The sequence below is a fragment of the Argopecten irradians genome, chromosome 12 (assembly GCF_041381155.1).
Source record: "Argopecten irradians isolate NY chromosome 12, Ai_NY, whole genome shotgun sequence".
NCBI classification, from domain to species: Eukaryota; Metazoa; Mollusca; class Bivalvia; order Pectinida; family Pectinidae; genus Argopecten; species Argopecten irradians.
In genome coordinates this window covers 37,509,684-37,526,591 of record NC_091145.1, presented here as the reverse complement: position 1 = coordinate 37,526,591, position 16,908 = coordinate 37,509,684, and the positions used below count along the sequence as shown (strand labels likewise).

At 34.3% G+C, this 16,908-nt stretch overlaps 8 non-coding genes and 9 pseudogenes across 8 annotated transcripts; 9 read left to right on the top strand and 8 right to left on the bottom strand.

Annotated features, from left to right (window-relative positions):
- Positions 1-450: 450 nt before the first annotated feature.
- LOC138305218 (U1 spliceosomal RNA) lies at positions 451-600 on the top strand (annotated as a pseudogene).
- An 848-nt stretch (positions 601-1,448) lies between these two features.
- On the bottom strand, positions 1,449-1,605 carry LOC138305240 (U1 spliceosomal RNA). Its single transcript, XR_011205685.1, has one exon. It is a non-coding gene; the product is annotated as a U1 spliceosomal RNA (small nuclear RNA).
- A 950-nt stretch (positions 1,606-2,555) lies between these two features.
- LOC138305217 (U1 spliceosomal RNA) lies at positions 2,556-2,705 on the top strand (annotated as a pseudogene).
- Positions 2,706-3,550: 845 nt separating this feature from the next.
- LOC138305239 (U1 spliceosomal RNA) lies at positions 3,551-3,707 on the bottom strand. Its single transcript, XR_011205684.1, has one exon. It is a non-coding gene; the product is annotated as a U1 spliceosomal RNA (small nuclear RNA).
- A 954-nt stretch (positions 3,708-4,661) lies between these two features.
- LOC138305216 (U1 spliceosomal RNA) lies at positions 4,662-4,811 on the top strand (annotated as a pseudogene).
- Positions 4,812-5,656: 845 nt separating this feature from the next.
- On the bottom strand, positions 5,657-5,813 carry LOC138305251 (U1 spliceosomal RNA). Its single transcript, XR_011205694.1, has one exon. It is a non-coding gene; the product is annotated as a U1 spliceosomal RNA (small nuclear RNA).
- A 951-nt stretch (positions 5,814-6,764) lies between these two features.
- LOC138305215 (U1 spliceosomal RNA) lies at positions 6,765-6,914 on the top strand (annotated as a pseudogene).
- An 846-nt stretch (positions 6,915-7,760) lies between these two features.
- LOC138305238 (U1 spliceosomal RNA) lies at positions 7,761-7,917 on the bottom strand. Its single transcript, XR_011205683.1, has one exon. It is a non-coding gene; the product is annotated as a U1 spliceosomal RNA (small nuclear RNA).
- A 960-nt stretch (positions 7,918-8,877) lies between these two features.
- Positions 8,878-9,027, top strand: LOC138305214 (U1 spliceosomal RNA; annotated as a pseudogene).
- An 847-nt stretch (positions 9,028-9,874) lies between these two features.
- Positions 9,875-10,031, bottom strand: LOC138305250 (U1 spliceosomal RNA). The gene has a single exon (XR_011205693.1). It is a non-coding gene; the product is annotated as a U1 spliceosomal RNA (small nuclear RNA).
- Positions 10,032-10,988: 957 nt separating this feature from the next.
- LOC138305213 (U1 spliceosomal RNA) lies at positions 10,989-11,138 on the top strand (annotated as a pseudogene).
- Positions 11,139-11,982: 844 nt separating this feature from the next.
- On the bottom strand, positions 11,983-12,139 carry LOC138305252 (U1 spliceosomal RNA). Its single transcript, XR_011205695.1, has one exon. It is a non-coding gene; the product is annotated as a U1 spliceosomal RNA (small nuclear RNA).
- A 959-nt stretch (positions 12,140-13,098) lies between these two features.
- LOC138305202 (U1 spliceosomal RNA) lies at positions 13,099-13,247 on the top strand (annotated as a pseudogene).
- A 491-nt stretch (positions 13,248-13,738) lies between these two features.
- LOC138305199 (U1 spliceosomal RNA) lies at positions 13,739-13,878 on the top strand (annotated as a pseudogene).
- Positions 13,879-14,450: 572 nt separating this feature from the next.
- On the bottom strand, positions 14,451-14,607 carry LOC138305249 (U1 spliceosomal RNA). The gene has a single exon (XR_011205692.1). It is a non-coding gene; the product is annotated as a U1 spliceosomal RNA (small nuclear RNA).
- A 957-nt stretch (positions 14,608-15,564) lies between these two features.
- LOC138305212 (U1 spliceosomal RNA) lies at positions 15,565-15,714 on the top strand (annotated as a pseudogene).
- An 846-nt stretch (positions 15,715-16,560) lies between these two features.
- LOC138305259 (U1 spliceosomal RNA) lies at positions 16,561-16,717 on the bottom strand. The gene has a single exon (XR_011205699.1). It is a non-coding gene; the product is annotated as a U1 spliceosomal RNA (small nuclear RNA).
- Positions 16,718-16,908: the final 191 nt, after the last annotated feature.

Here is a 16,908-nt window from a genome sequence, read left to right as displayed (position 1 = left end):
GATGCAAGTGTGTAAAATATGTTTGTTTTATTATCCTAATAAACAACAATGCAGTTATTCCAGTTAAACGAAATTTCAAGTTTGGACACAAGAAACACATACCTGCTTACCGGATTGTAAATTGACAACATAAGCTTTAAACACACCGCTACATAATTCTATCGGAAAACGTACAATAAACGTCAGTTGATGTATAGGGTGCGTCTTTTCATATCTATTCCAATATTAATACATTCAGATTTAGTTTTTATCGCTTTTGAATTTTCGAATGAATACCACTTAAAGAAATCAATATACGAAAAGGCTTATTCTTCACTCGTTAGACATCTAAACATAATACTCTGATATTAAGTTACACCAAATAAGATATATTTGTATAGTGTTTTTAGTTAGTCATTTCAAATATTCGTCTAAAAACTGTTTAAAACTAAATGGATTGCTTTCAATGTCATACTTACCTGGTGTAGGGATAACCGTGGTCAAAATGGCGGTTTCCCCAGGGTGAGGTCTGTCCATTGCACAGCGGACAGATTGGCCCCTGCGACAGAGATCGGGCACGTAATTTATTGGTGTGGGGATCTGCGTTCGCGCTCATCCCTGACAAAATCAAATACGAATGTTAGATACTGAACAGCACGAAAAACCGAATGCTTTTCCACAGACGACAATGTTAGCGTTTGTCACGGTCCAGGTTAAGTTGAGTTTTTTTTCTATCATTAGGTGATCTCCATGTCATGAATATAATTAAAACTACGTGTATTGTTAAAAAGAAGTATTCCTTGTGTGAATATTAAACATGATATAATATATTGAAAATGACTATTTTCGTGGATAATATTCTAAATATTCTTCTTTCATCCGATATGTGTTCCAGTTTGGACAGATTTGATGTTTATTGTAAAATGTATAGATAAATCCACGTTTTTGGTTGTTTGGGCAAAAGCCCGTTTTATAAACAAAGCGTAATACGGAACAAGCAAGTAAGTAATAAAAAAATACTTTCGAAATAGCCCGTGTGTAGAAGATTGAGCCCCGGATAGAATTTCGTCCGGGCCATTGGTTGGCCGGTTTATAATGAATTTCAAAGTAGTTTTTTACTGAAAATATTTCCTGACACGGTATTTAGTTCCAAAATATCAGTGATATGAATTTAGAAATCCAGTGTGAAATTTACCTTCAAAATATCAATTTTGATATGAAATGCTGAAATATTAGAATTTCAGTATATGTCAGTGTATAATGCACCATATTTCAAAATGGCTGCTCTGGTGGGAGTTTGGGCTGAAGGACTTCCATTAATTTTGTTAGTTATAGATCACACGATTATTGAATTGATTTAACAGTTCTTATAGTATGTTCTAAAACTTTAACACTGTGGTCAATGGAAACATTAGTTTCTTGGTTTCTATTAAGGCTAAGATAGACTAATATTTGAAATTTGATTTTGTCAGGGATGAGCGCTAACGCAGATCCCTACACTAACAAATTACGTGCCCGCATCTCCATTAGGGACCGCAGGGGCCAGTCTGACCGTAGTGCAATGGTCAGACCTCACCCAAGGGACACCGCCCAGTTGACCACGGTTATCCCAGCACAGGTAAGTATGACTGTTCCAACAGTAATTTTGCTTTTAAATTATCGCCGAGAATTGATAGAAAAGTGTCTTCTCGGAAGATAATGACATGATACGTATGTCATAAAGCTAAACACTTGATAACATAGCGTTTATTGTCATTCCGAATATTCCATAAAACACCAGTTATCGATTAAAATGTCTATACAGTTTTTATAACAAATAAAAGTTGATGAATTAAGGAAAATGTAAGTATTTATTCAGTGTGAACATAAATGTGAACGTACAAAATACATAATTTGACGTATATACAACGATTACGGCGTAATGAAATCTGTTCATCACATATTGTAAGGTGTTTTGTTACTATTGTATATGTATACGTTATTCACTCCCTTATACATAAAAACAACAGTCAATCAACACCTATATTTTGGAAATGAATCTTGTTTTGTGTCAATTAGGAATGTGCGTGTCAGACAGGATTACAATGGTACATGAGCTCGACTTATCTCCCTTCATTTGAATAGTTGATGCAAGTGTGTAAAATATGTTTGTTTTATTATCCTAATAAACAACAATGCAGTTATTCCAGTTAAACGAAATTTCAAGTTTGGACACAAGAAACACATACCTGCTTACCGGATTGTAAATTGACAACATAAGCTTTAAACACACCGCTACATAATTCTATCGGAAAACGTACAATAAACGTCAGTTGATGTATAGGGTGCGTCTTTTCATATCTATTCCAATATTAATACATTCAGATTTAGTTTTTATCGCTTTTGAATTTTCGAATGAATACCACTTAAAGAAATCAATATACGAAAAGGCTTATTCTTCACTCGTTAGACATCTAAACATAATACTCTGATATTAAGTTACACCAAATAAGATATATTTGTATAGTGTTTTTAGTTAGTCATTTCAAATATTCGTCTAAAAACTGTTTAAAACTAAATGGATTGCTTTCAATGTCATACTTACCTGGTGTAGGGATAACCGTGGTCAAAATGGCGGTTTCCCCAGGGTGAGGTCTGTCCATTGCACAGCGGACAGATTGGCCCCTGCGACAGAGATCGGGCACGTAATTTATTGGTGTGGGGATCTGCGTTCGCGCTCATCCCTGACAAAATCAAATACGAATGTTAGATACTGAACAGCACGAAAAACCGAATGCTTTTCCACAGACGACAATGTTAGCGTTTGTCACGGTCCAGGTTAAGTTGAGTTTTTTTTCTATCATTAGGTGATCTCCATGTCATGAATATAATTAAAACTACGTGTATTGTTAAAAAGAAGTATTCCTTGTGTGAATATTAAACATGATATAATATATTGAAAATGACTATTTTCGTGGATAATATTCTAAATATTCTTCTTTCATCCGATATGTGTTCCAGTTTGGACAGATTTGATGTTTATTGTAAAATGTATAGATAAATCCACGTTTTTGGTTGTTTGGGCAAAAGCCCGTTTTATAAACAAAGCGTAATACGGAACAAGCAAGTAAGTAATAAAAATATACTTTCGAAATAGCCCGTGTGTAGAAGATTGAGCCCCGGATAAAATTTCGTCCGGGCCATTGGTTGGCCGGTTTATAATGAATTTCAAAGTAGTTTTTTACTGAAAATATTTCCTGACACGGTATTTAGTTCCAAAATATCAGTGATATGAATTTAGAAATCCAGTGTGAAATTTACCTTCAAAATATCAATTTTGATATGAAATGCTGAAATATTAGAATTTCAGTATATGTCAGTGTATAATGCACCATATTTCAAAATGGCTGCTCTGGTGGGAGTTTGGGCTGAAGGACTTCCATTAATTTTGTTAGTTATAGATCACACGATTATTGAATTGATTTAACAGTTCTTATAGTATGTTCTAAAACTTTAACACTGTGGTCAATGGAAACATTAGCTTGGTTTCTATTAAGGCTAAGATAGACTAATATTTGAAATTTGATTTTGTCAGGGATGAGCGCTAACGCAGATCCCTACACTAACAAATTACGTGCCCGCATCTCCATTAGGGACCGCAGGGGCCAGTCTGACCGTAGTGCAATGGTCAGACCTCACCCAAGGGACACCGCCCAGTTGACCACGGTTATCCCAGCACAGGTAAGTATGACTGTTCCAACAGTAATTTTGCTTTTAAATTATCGCCGAGAATTGATAGAAAAGTGTCTTCTCGGAAGATAATGACATGATACGTATGTCATAAAAGCTAAACACTTGATAACATAGCGTTTATTGTCATTCCGAATATTCCATAAAACACCAGTTATCGATTAAAATGTCTATACAGTTTTTTATAACAAATAAAAGTTGATGAATTAAGGAAAATGTAAGTATTTATTCAGTGTGAACATAAATGTGAACGTACAAAATACATAATTTGACGTATATACAACGATTACGGCGTAATGAAATCTGTTCATCACATATTGTAAGGTGTTTTTGTTACTATTGTATATGTATACGTTATTCACTCCCTTATACATAAAAACAACAGTCAATCAACACCTATATTTTGGAAATGAATCTTGTTTTGTGTCAATTAGGAATGTGCGTGTCAGACAGGATTACAATGGTACATGAGCTCGACTTATCTCCCTTCATTTGAATAGTTGATGCAAGTGTGTAAAATATGTTTGTTTTATTATCCTAATAAACAACAATGCAGTTATTCCAGTTAAACGAAATTTCAAGTTTGGACACAAGAAACACATACCTGCTTACCGGATTGTAAATTGACAACATAAGCTTTAAACACACCGCTACATAATTCTATCGGAAAACGTACAATAAACGTCAGTTGATGTATAGGGTGCGTCTTTTCATATCTATTCCAATATTAATACATTCAGATTTAGTTTTTATCGCTTTTGAATTTTCGAATGAATACCACTTAAAGAAATCAATATACGAAAAGGCTTATTCTTCACTCGTTAGACATCTAAAACATAATACTCTGATATTAAGTTACACCAAATAAGATATATTTGTATAGTGTTTTTAGTTAGTCATTTCAAATATTCGTCTAAAAACTGTTTAAAACTAAATGGATTGCTTTCAATGTCATACTTACCTGGTGTAGGGATAACCGTGGTCAAAATGGCGGTTTCCCCAGGGTGAGGTCTGTCCATTGCACAGCGGACAGATTGGCCCCTGCGACAGAGATCGGGCACGTAATTTATTGGTGTGGGGATCTGCGTTCGCGCTCATCCCTGACAAAATCAAATACGAATGTTAGATACTGAACAGCACGAAAAACCGAATGCTTTTCCACAGACGACAATGTTAGCGTTTGTCACGGTCCAGGTTAAGTTGAGTTTTTTTTCTATCATTAGGTGATCTCCATGTCATGAATATAATTAAAACTACGTGTATTGTTAAAAAGAAGTATTCCTTGTGTGAATATTAAACATGATATAATATATTGAAAATGACTATTTTCGTGGATAATATTCTAAATATTCTTCTTTCATCCGATATGTGTTCCAGTTTGGACAGATTTGATGTTTATTGTAAAATGTATAGATAAATCCACGTTTTTGGTTTGTTGGGCAAAAGCCCGTTTTATAAACAAAGCGTAATACGGAACAAGCAAGTAAATAATAAAAAAATACTTTCGAAATAGCCCGTGTGTAGAAGATTGAGCCCCGGATAGAATTTCGTCCGGGCCATTGGTTGGCCGGTTTATAATGAATTTCAAAGTAGTTTTTTACTGAAAATATTTCCTGACACGGTATTTAGTTCCAAAATATCAGTGATATGAATTTAGAAATCCAGTGTGAAATTTACCTTCAAAATATCAATTTTGATATGAAATGCTGAAATATTAGAATTTCAGTATATGTCAGTGTATAATGCACCATATTTCAAAATGGCTGCTCTGGTGGGAGTTTGGGCTGAAGGACTTCCATTAATTTTGTTAGTTATAGATCACACGATTATTGAATTGATTTAACAGTTCTTATAGTATGTTCTAAAACTTTAACACTGTGGTCAATGGAAACATTAGCTTGGTTTCTATTAAGGCTAAGATAGACTAATATTTGAAATTTGATTTTGTCAGGGATGAGCGCTAACGCAGATCCCTACACTAACAAATTACGTGCCCGCATCTCCATTAGGGACCGCAGGGGCCAGTCTGACCGTAGTGCAATGGTCAGACCTCACCCAAGGGACACCGCCCAGTTGACCACGGTTATCCCAGCACAGGTAAATATGACTGTTCCAACAGTAACTTTGCTTTTAAATTATCGCCGAGAATTGATAGAAAAGTGTCTTCTCGGAAGATAATGACATGATACGTATGTCATAAAGCTAAACACTTGATAACATAGCGTTTATTGTCATTCCGAATATTCCATAAAACACCATTTATCGATTAAAATGTCTATACAGTTTTTATAACAAATAAAAGTTGATGAATTAAGGAAAATGTAAGTATTTATTCAGTGTGAACATAAATGTGAACGTACAAAATACATAATTTGACGTATATACAACGATTACGGCGTAATGAAATCGGTTCATCACATATTGTAAGGTGTTTTGTTTTACTATTGTATATGTATATATTATTCACTCCCTTATACATAAAAACAACAGTCAATCAACACCTATATTTTGGAAATGAATCTTGTTTTGTGTCAATTAGGAATGTGCGTGTCAGACAGGATTACAATGGTACATGAGCTCGACTTATCTCCCTTCATTTGAATAGTTGATGCAAGTGTGTAAAATATGTTTGTTTTATTATCCTAATAAACAACAATGCAGTTATTTCAGTTAACGAAATTTCAAGTTTGGACACAAGAAACACATACCTGCTTACCGGATTGTAAATTGACAACATAAGCTTTAAACACACCGCTACATAATTCTATCGGAAAACGTACAATAAACGTCAGTTGATGTATAGGGTGCGTCTTTTCATATCTATTCCAATATTAATACATTCAGATTTAGTTTTTATCGCTTTTAAATTTTCGATTGAATACCACTTAAAGAAATCAATATACGAAAAGGCTTATTCTTCACTCGTTAGACATCTAAACATAATACTCTGATATTAAGTTACACCAAATAAGATAGATTTGTATAGTGTTTTCAGTTAGTCATTTCAAATATTCGTCTAAAATATGTTTAAAACTAAATGGATTGCTTTCAATGTCATACTTACCTGGTGTAGGGATAACCGTGGTCAAAATGGCGGTTTCCCCAGGGTGAGGTCTGTCCATTGCACAGCGGACAGATTGGCCCCTGCGACAGAGATCGGGCACGTAATTTATTGGTGTGGGGATCTGCGTTCGCGCTCATCCCTGACAAAATCAAATACGAATGTTAGATACTGAACAGCACGAAAAACCGAATGCTTTTCCACAGACGACAATGTTAGCGTTTGTCACGGTCCAGGTTAAGTTGAGTTTTTTTTTCTATCATTTGGTGATCTCCATGTCATGAATATAATTAAAACTACGTGTATTGTTAAAAAGAAGTATTCCTTGTGTGAATATTAAACATGATATAATATAATGAAAATGATTTTTTTCGTGGATAATATTCTAAATATTCTTCTTTCATCCGATATGTGTTCCAGTTTGGACAGATTTTATGTTTATTGTAAAATGTATAGATAAATACACGTTTTTGGTTGTTTGGGCAAAAGCCCGTTTTATAAACAAAGCGTAATACGGAACAAGCAAGTAAGTAATAAAAAAATACTTTCGAAATAGCCCGTGTGTAGAAGATTGAGCCCCGGATAGAATTTCGTCCGGGCCATTGGTTGGCCGGTTTATAATGAATTTCAAAGTAGTTTTTTACTGAAAATATTTCCTGACACGGTATTTAGTTCCAAAATATCAGTGATATGAATTTAGAAATCCAGTGTGAAATTTACCTTCAAAATATCAATTTTGATATGAAATGCTGAAATATTAGAATTTCAGTATATGTCAGTGTATAATGCACCATATTTCAAAATGGCTGCTCTGGTGGGAGTTTGAGCTGAAGGACTTCCATTAATTTTGTTAGTTATAGATCACACGATTATTGAATTGATTTAACAGTTCTTATAGTACGTTCTAAAACGTTAACACTGTGGTCAATGGAAACATTAGCTTGGTTTCTATTAAGGCTAAGATAGACTAATATTTGAAATTTGATTTTGTCAGGGATGAGCGCTAACGCAGATCCCTACACTAACAAATTACGTGCCCGCATCTCCATTAGGGACCGCAGGGGCCAGTCTGACCGTAGTGCAATGGTCAGACCTCACCCAAGGGACACCGCCCAGTTGACCACGGTTATCCCAGCACAGGTAAGTATGACTGTTCCAACAGTAATTTTGCTTTTAAATTATCGCCGAGAATTGATAGAAAAGTGTCTTCTCGGAAGATAATGACATGATACGTATGTCATAAAGCTAAACACTTGATAACATAGCGTTTATTGTCATTCCGAATATTCCATAAAACACCATTATCGATTAAAATGTCTATACAGTTTTTATTACAAATAAAAGTTGATGAATTAAGGAAAATGTAAGTATTTATTCAGTGTGAACATAAATGTGTGAACGTACAAAATACATAATTTGACGTATATACAACGATTACGGCGTAATGAAATCGGTTCATCACATATTGTAAGGTGTTTTGTAGTTTGACTATTGTATATGTATAAATTATTCAGTCCCTTATACATAAAAACAACAGTCAATCAACACCTATATTTTGGAAATGAATCTTGTTTTGTGTCAATTAGGAATGTGCGTGTCAGACAGGATTACAATGGTTCATGAGCTCGACTTATCTCCCTTCATTTGAATAGTTGATGCAAAGTGTGTAAAATATGTTTGTTTTATTATCCTAATAAACAACAATGCAGTTATTCCAGTTAAACGAAATTTCAAGTTTGGACACAAGAAACACATACCTGCTTACCGGATTGTAAATTGACAACATAAGCTTTAAACACACCGCTACATAATTCTATCGGAAAACGTACAAATAAACGTCAGTTGATGTATAGGGTGCGTCTTTTCATATCTATTCCAATATTAAAACATTCAGATTTTTGTTTTTATCGCTTTTGAAATTTTCGAATGAATACCACTTAAAGAAATCAATATACGAAAAGGCTTATTCTTCACTCGTTAGACATCTAAACATAATACTCTGATATTAAGTTACACCAAATAAGATATATTTGTATAGTGTTTTTAGTTAGTCATTTCAAATATTCGTCTAAAAACTGTTTAAAACTAAATGGATTGCTTTCAATGTCATACTTACCTGGTGTAGGGATAACCGTGGTCAAAATGGCGGTTTCCCCAGGGTGAGGTCTGTCCATTGCACAGCGGACAGATTGGCCCCTGCGACAGAGATCGGGCACGTAATTTATTGGTGTGGGGATCTGCGTTCGCGCTCATCCCTGACAAAATCAAATACGAATGTTAGATACTGAACAGCACGAAAAACCGAATGCTTTTCCACAGACGACAATGTTAGCGTTTGTCACGGTCCAGGTTAAGTTGAGTTTTTTTCTATCATTTGGTGATCTCCATGTCATGAATATAATTAAAACTACGTGTATTGTTAAAAAGAAGTATTCCTTGTGTGAATATTAAACATGATATAATATATTGAAAATGACTATTTTCGTGGATAATATTCTAAATATTCTTCTTTCATCCGATATGTGTTCCAGTTTGGACAGATTTGATGTTTATTGTAAAATGTATAGATAAATCCATGTTTTTGGTTGTTTGGGCAAAAGCCCGTTTTATAAACAAAGCGTAATACGGAACAAGCAAGTAAATAATAAAAAAATACTTTCGAAATAGCCCGTGTGTAGAAGATTGAGCCCCGGATAGAATTTCGTCCGGGCCATTGGTTGGCCGGTTTATTAATGAATTTCAAAGTAGTTTTTTTACTGAAAATATTTCCTGACACGGTATTTAGTTCCAAAATATCAGTGATATGAATTTAGAAATCCAGTGTGAAATTTACCTTCAAAATATCAATTTTGATATAAAATGCTGAAAATATTAGAATTTCAGTATATGTCAGTGTATAATGCACCATATTTCAAAATGGCTGCTCTGGTGGGAGTTTGAGCTGAAGGACTTCCATTAATTTTGTTAGTTATAGATCACACGATTATTGAATTGATTTAACAGTTCTTATAGTACGTTCTAAAACGTTAACACTGTGGTCAATGGAAACATTAGCTTGGTTTCTATTAAGGCTAAGATAGACTAATATTTGAAATTTGATTTTGTCAGGGATGAGCGCTAACGCAGATCCCTACACTAACAAATTACGTGCCCGCATCTCCATTAGGGACCGCAGGGGCCAGTCTGACCGTAGTGCAATGGTCAGACCTCACCCAAGGGACACCGCCCAGTTGACCACGGTTATCCCAGCACAGGTAAATATGACTGTTCCAACAGTAATTTTGCTTTTAAATTATCGCCGAGAATTGATGGAAAAGTGTCTTCTCGGAAGATAATGACATGATACGTATGTCGTAAAGCTAAACACTTGATAACATAGCGTTTATTGTCATTCCGAATATTCCATAAAACACCATTTATCGATTAAAATGTCTATACAGTTTTTATTTACAAATAAAAGGTGATGAATTAAGGAAAATGTAAGTATTTATTCAGTGTTAACTGTAAATGTGAACGTACAAAATACATAATTTGACGTATATACAACGATTACGGCGTAATGAAATCGGTTCATCAAATATTGTAAGGTGTTTTGTTACTATTGTACAAATGTATATGTATAAATTCAGTTCCTTATAAATAAAAACAACAGTCAATCAACACCTATATTTTGGAAATGAATCTTGTTTTGTGTCAGTTAGGAATGTACTTGCCAGACAGGATTACAATGGTTCATGAGCTCGATTTATCTCCCTTCATTTGAATAGTTGATGAAAGTGTGTTAAATATGTTTGTTTTATTGTCCTAATAAACAATAATGCAGTTATTTCAATTAATCGAAATTTCAAGTTTGGACACAAGTAATACCGACATGATTAACGGATTGGAATTTGACAACATTAGCTTTAAACATACCGCTACATAATTCTATCGGAAAACGTACAATAAACGTCAGTTGATGTATAGGGTGCGTCTTTTCATATCTCTACCAGTATTAAAACCTACAAATTTTGTTTTTGACGCTTTTAAATTTTCGAATGAATACCACTTAAAGAAATCAATATACGAAAAGGCTTATTCTTCACTCGTTAGACATCTAAACATAATACTCTGATATTAAGTTACACCAAATAAGATAGATTTGTATAGTGTTTTCAGTTAGTCATTTCAAATATTCGTCTAAAATATGTTTAAAACTAAATGGATTGCTTTCAATGTCATACTTACCTGGTGTAGGGATAACCGTGGTCAAAATGGCGGTTTCCCCAGGGTGAGGTCTGTCCATTGCACAGCGGACAGATTGGCCCCTGCGACAGAGATCGGGCACGTAATTTATTGGTGTGGGGATCTGCGTTCGCGCTCATCCCTGACAAAATCAAATACGAATGTTAGATACTGAACAGCACGAAAAACCGAATGCTTTTCCACAGACGACAATGTTAGCGTTTGTCACGGTCCAGGTTAAGTTGAGTTTTTTTCTATCATTTGGTGATCTCCATGTCATGAATATAATTAAAACTACGTGTATTGTTAAAAAGAAGTATTCCTTGTGTGAATATTAAACATGATATAATATAATGAAAATGATTTTTTTCGTGGATAATATTCTAAATATTCTTCTTTCATCCGATATGTGTTCCAGTTTGGACAGATTTTATGTTTATTGTAAAATGTATAGATAAATCCACGTTTTTGGTTGTTTGGGCAAAAGCCCGTTTTATAAACAAAGCGTAATACGGAACAAGCAAGTAAGTAATAAAAAAATACTTTCGAAATAGCCCGTGTGTAGAAGATTGAGCCCCGGATAGAATTTCGTCCGGGCCATTGGTTGGCCGGTTTATAATGAATTTCAAAGTAGTTTTTTACTGAAAATATTTCCTGACACGGTATTTAGTTCCAAAATATCAGTGATATGAATTTAGAAATCCAGTGTGAAATTTACCTTCAAAATATCAATTTTGATATGAAATGCTGAAATATTAGAATTTCAGTATATGTCAGTGTATAATGCACCATATTTCAAAATGGCTGCTCTGGTGGGAGTTTGAGCTGAAGGACTTCCATTAATTTTGTTAGTTATAGATCACACGATTATTGAATTGATTTAACAGTTCTTATAGTACGTTCTAAAACGTTAACACTGTGGTCAATGGAAACATTAGCTTGGTTTCTATTAAGGCTAAGATAGACTAATATTTGAAATTTGATTTTGTCAGGGATGAGCGCTAACGCAGATCCCTACACTAACAAATTACGTGCCCGCATCTCCATTAGGGACCGCAGGGGCCAGTCTGACCATAGTGCAACGGTCAGACCTCACCCAAGGGACACCGCCCAGTTGACCACGGTTATCCCAGCACAGGTAAGTATGACTGTTCCAACAGTAACTTTGCTTTTAAATTATCGCCGAGAATTGATAGAAAAGTGTCTTCTCGGAAGATAATGACATGATACGTATGTCATAAAGCTAAACACTTGATAACATAGCGTTTATTGTCATTCCGAATATTCCATAAAACACCATTTATCGATTAAAATGTCTATACAGTTTTTATTTACAAATAAAAGGTGATGAATTAAGGAAAATGTAAGTATTTATTCAGTGTTAACTGTATTGTGAACGTACAACATACATAATTTGACGTATATACAACGATTACGGCGTAATGAAATCGGTTCATCAAATATTGTAAGGTGTTTAGTAGGTATTGTACAAATGTATATGTATAAATTATTCAGTTCCTTATAAATAAAAACAACAGTCAATCAACACCTATATTTTGGAAATGAATCTTGTTTTGTGTCAGTTAGGAATGTACTTGCCAGACAGGATTACAATGGTTCATGAGCTCGATTTATCTCCCTTAATTTGAATAGTTGATGAAAGTGTGTTAAATATGTTTGTTTTATTGTCCTAATAAACAATAATGCAGTTATTTCAATTAATCGAAATTTCAAGTTTGGACACAAGTAATACCGACATGATTAACGGATTGGAATTTGACAACATTAGCTTTAAACATACCGCTACATAATTCTATCGGAAAACGTACAATAAACGTCAGTTGATGTATAGGGTGCGTCTTTTCATATCTCTACCAGTATTAAAACCTACAAATTTTGTTTTTGACGCTTTTAAATTTTCGATTGAATACCACTTAAATGATTCAATATACGAAAAGGGTTATTCTTTACTCGTCAGACATCTAAATGTAATACTCTGATACCAAGATATACCCAATTCAATAGATTTGAATAGTGTTTTGAATAAGTCATTTAAAATATTCGCCTAGAAATTATTTAAAAGAAAATACATTTCTGTTACAGTCATATTCTTGTGCAGGGATAACCGTGGTCAAACTTGCGGTTTCCCCAGGATGAGCTTTGTCCATTATACAGTGGACAGGCTAACCCCTGCGATAAAGGAATCGGGCACGTAATTTATTAGTGTGGGGATCTGTGTTCGCACTCATCCCTGACAAAATCAAATACAAATGCTAAATACTAAAGAGAGCAAGTGAAGTGAGTATAATTCGAGAATTTTTTTTATAGTAACGAATTCCCCATTGAGACCATTTTGGTGTGGGTTGGGTATCTGCGTTCGCACTCATCCCTGACAAAACAAATGCGAATGTTAGATAATAATTATAAGAGAGCAAACAACGAAATGATTTTTAATATACGACAATGTTAACGTGTGTCACTTGCTGATTCTGAATCTCAGTCATTTTTTTCATATATGACACGAATAGATACAACATCCACCTACAGATTTTGTTTTGATCGCTTTTGAATTACTACTTAAAACATTCAATATACGAAAAATGTTCTTCTTTCGTTAGACATCTAAACGTAATACTCTAATATCAAGATATACCAAACTAGATAGATTGTAATAGTGTTTTCAGTTAGTAATTTCAAATATTCGCCTAGAAATTGTTTGAAAATAAATGTATTGCTTTCAATGTCATACTTACCTGGTGTAGGGATAACCGTGGTCAAAATGGCGGTTTCCCCAGGGTGAGGTCTGTCCATTGTACAGAGGACAGATTGACCCCTGCGACAGAGATCGGGCACGTAATTTATTGGTGTGGGGATCTGCGTTCCAGTTTGGACAGATTTGATGTTTATTGTAAAATGTATAGATAAATCCATGTTTTTTGGTTATTTGGACAAAAGCCCGTTTTATAAACAAAGCATAATGCGAACAAGCAAGTAAATAATAAAAAATACTTTCGAAATAGCCTATGTGTAGAAGATTGAGCCCCGAATGGAATTTCGTCCGGGCCATTGGTTGGCCGGTTTATTATGAATTTCAAAGTAGTTTTTTTACTGAAAATATTTCCTGACACGGTATTTAGTTCCAAAATATCAGTGATATGAATTTAGAAATCCAGTGTGAAATTTACCTTCAAAATATCAATTTTGATATAAAATGCTGAAAATATTAGAATTTCGGTATATGTCGGTGTATAATGCACCATATTTCAAAATGGCTGCTCTGGTGGGAGTTTGAGCTGAAGGACTTCCATTAATTTTGTTAGTTATATATCACACGATTATTGAATTGATTTAACAGTTCTTATAGTACGTTCCTAAACGTTAACACTGTGGTCAATGGAAACATTAGCTTGGTTTCTATTAAGGCTAAGATAGACTAATATTTGAAATTTGATTTTGTCAGGGATGAGCGCTAACGCAGATCCCTACACTAACAAATTACGTGCCCGCATCTCCATTAGGGACCGCAGGGGCCAGTCTGACCGTAGTGCAATGGTCAGACCTCACCCAAGGGACACCGCCCAGTTGACCACGGTTATCCCAGCACAGGTAAATATGACTGTTCCAACAGTAATTTTACTTTTAAATCACGCCAAGAAATGATGGAAAAGTGTCTTCTCGGAAGATAATAACATGATACGTATGTCGTAAAGCTAAACACTTGATAACATAGCGTTTATTGTCATTCCGAATATTCCATAAAACACCATTTATCGATTAAAATGTCTATACAGTTTTTATTTACAAATAAAAGGTGATGAATTAAGGAAAATGTAAGTATTTATTCAGTGTTAACTGTATTGTGAACGTACAACATACATAATTTGACGTATACAAACGATTACGGCGTAATGAAATCGGTTCATCAAATATTGTAAGGTGTTTAGTAGGTATTGTACAAATGTATATGTATAAATTATTCAGTTCCTTATAAATAAAAACAACAGTCAATCAACACCTATATTTTGGAAATGAATCTTGTTTTGTGTCAGTTAGGAATGTACTTGCCAGACAGGATTACAATGGTTCATGAGCTCGATTTATCTCCCTTATTTTGAATAGTTGATGAAAGTGTGTTAAATATGTTTGTTTTATTGTCCTAATAAACAATAATGCAGTTATTTCAATTAATCGAAATTTCAAGTTTGGACACAAGTAATACCGACATGATTAACGGATTGGAATTTGACAACATTAGCTTTAAACATACCGCTACATAATTCTATCGGAAAACGTACAATAAACGTCAGTTGATGTATAGGGTGCGTCTTTTCATATCTCTACCAGTATTAAAACCTACAAATTTTGTTTTTGACGCTTTTAAATTTTCGATTGAATACCACTTAAAGAAATCAATATACGAAAAGGCTTATTCTTCACTCGTTAGACATCTAAACATAATACTCTGATATTAAGTTACACCAAATAAGATAGATTTGTATAGTGTTTTCAGTTAGTCATTTCAAATATTCGTCTAAAATATGTTTAAAACTAAATGGATTGCTTTCAATGTCATACTTACCTGGTGTAGGGATAACCGTGGTCAAAATGGCGGTTTCCCCAGGGTGAGGTCTGTCCATTGCACAGCGGACAGATTGGCCCCTGCGACAGAGATCGGGCACGTAATTTATTGGTGTGGGGATCTGCGTTCGCGCTCATCCCTGACAAAATCAAATACGAATGTTAGATACTGAACAGCACGAAAAACCGAATGCTTTTCCACAGACGACAATGTTAGCGTTTGTCACGGTCCAGGTTAAGTTGAGTTTTTTTCTATCATTTGGTGATCTCCATGTCATGAATATAATTAAAACTACGTGTATTGTTAAAAAGAAGTATTCCTTGTGTGAATATTAAACATGATATAATATATTGAAAATGACTATTTTCGTGGATAATATTCTAAATATTCTTCTTTCATCCGATATGTGTTCCAGTTTGGACAGATTTGATGTTTATTGTAAAATGTATAGATAAATCCATGTTTTTGGTTGTGTGGGCAAAAGCCCGTTTTATAAACAAAGCGTAATACGGAACAAGCAAGTAAATAATAAAAAAATACTTTCGAAATAGCCCGTGTGTAGAAGATTGATCCCCGGATAGAATTTCGTCCGGGCCATTGGTTGGCCGGTTTATTATGAATTTCAAAGTAGTTTTTTTACTGAAAATATTTCCTGACACGGTATTTAGTTCCAAAATATCAGTGATATGAATTTAGAAATCCAGTGTGAAATTTACCTTCAAAATATCAATTTTGATATAAAATGCTGAAAATATTAGAATTTCAGTATATGTCAGTGTATAATGCACCATATTTCAAAATGGCTGCTCTGGTGGGAGTTTGAGCTGAAGGACTTCCATTAATTTTGTTAGTTATAGATCACACGATTATTGAATTGATTTAACAGTTCTTATAGTACGTTCTAAAACGTTAACACTGTGGTCAATGGAAACATTAGCTTGGTTTCTATTAAGGCTAAGATAGACTAATATTTGAAATTTGATTTTGTCAGGGATGAGCGCTAACGTAGATCCCTACACTAACAAATTATGTGCCCGCATCTCCATTAGGGACCGCAGGGGCCAGTCTGACCGTAGTGCAATGGTCAGACCTCACCCAAGGGACACCGCCCAGTTGACCACGGTTATCCCAGCACAGGTAAATATGACTGTTCCAACAGTAATTTTACTTTTAAATCACGCCAAGAAATGATGGAAAAGTGTCTTCTCGGAAGATAATAACATGATACGTATGTCGTAAAGCTAAACACTTGATAACATAGCGTTTATTGTCATTCCGAATATTCCATAAAACACCATTTATCGATTAAAATGTCTATACAGTTTTTATTTACAAA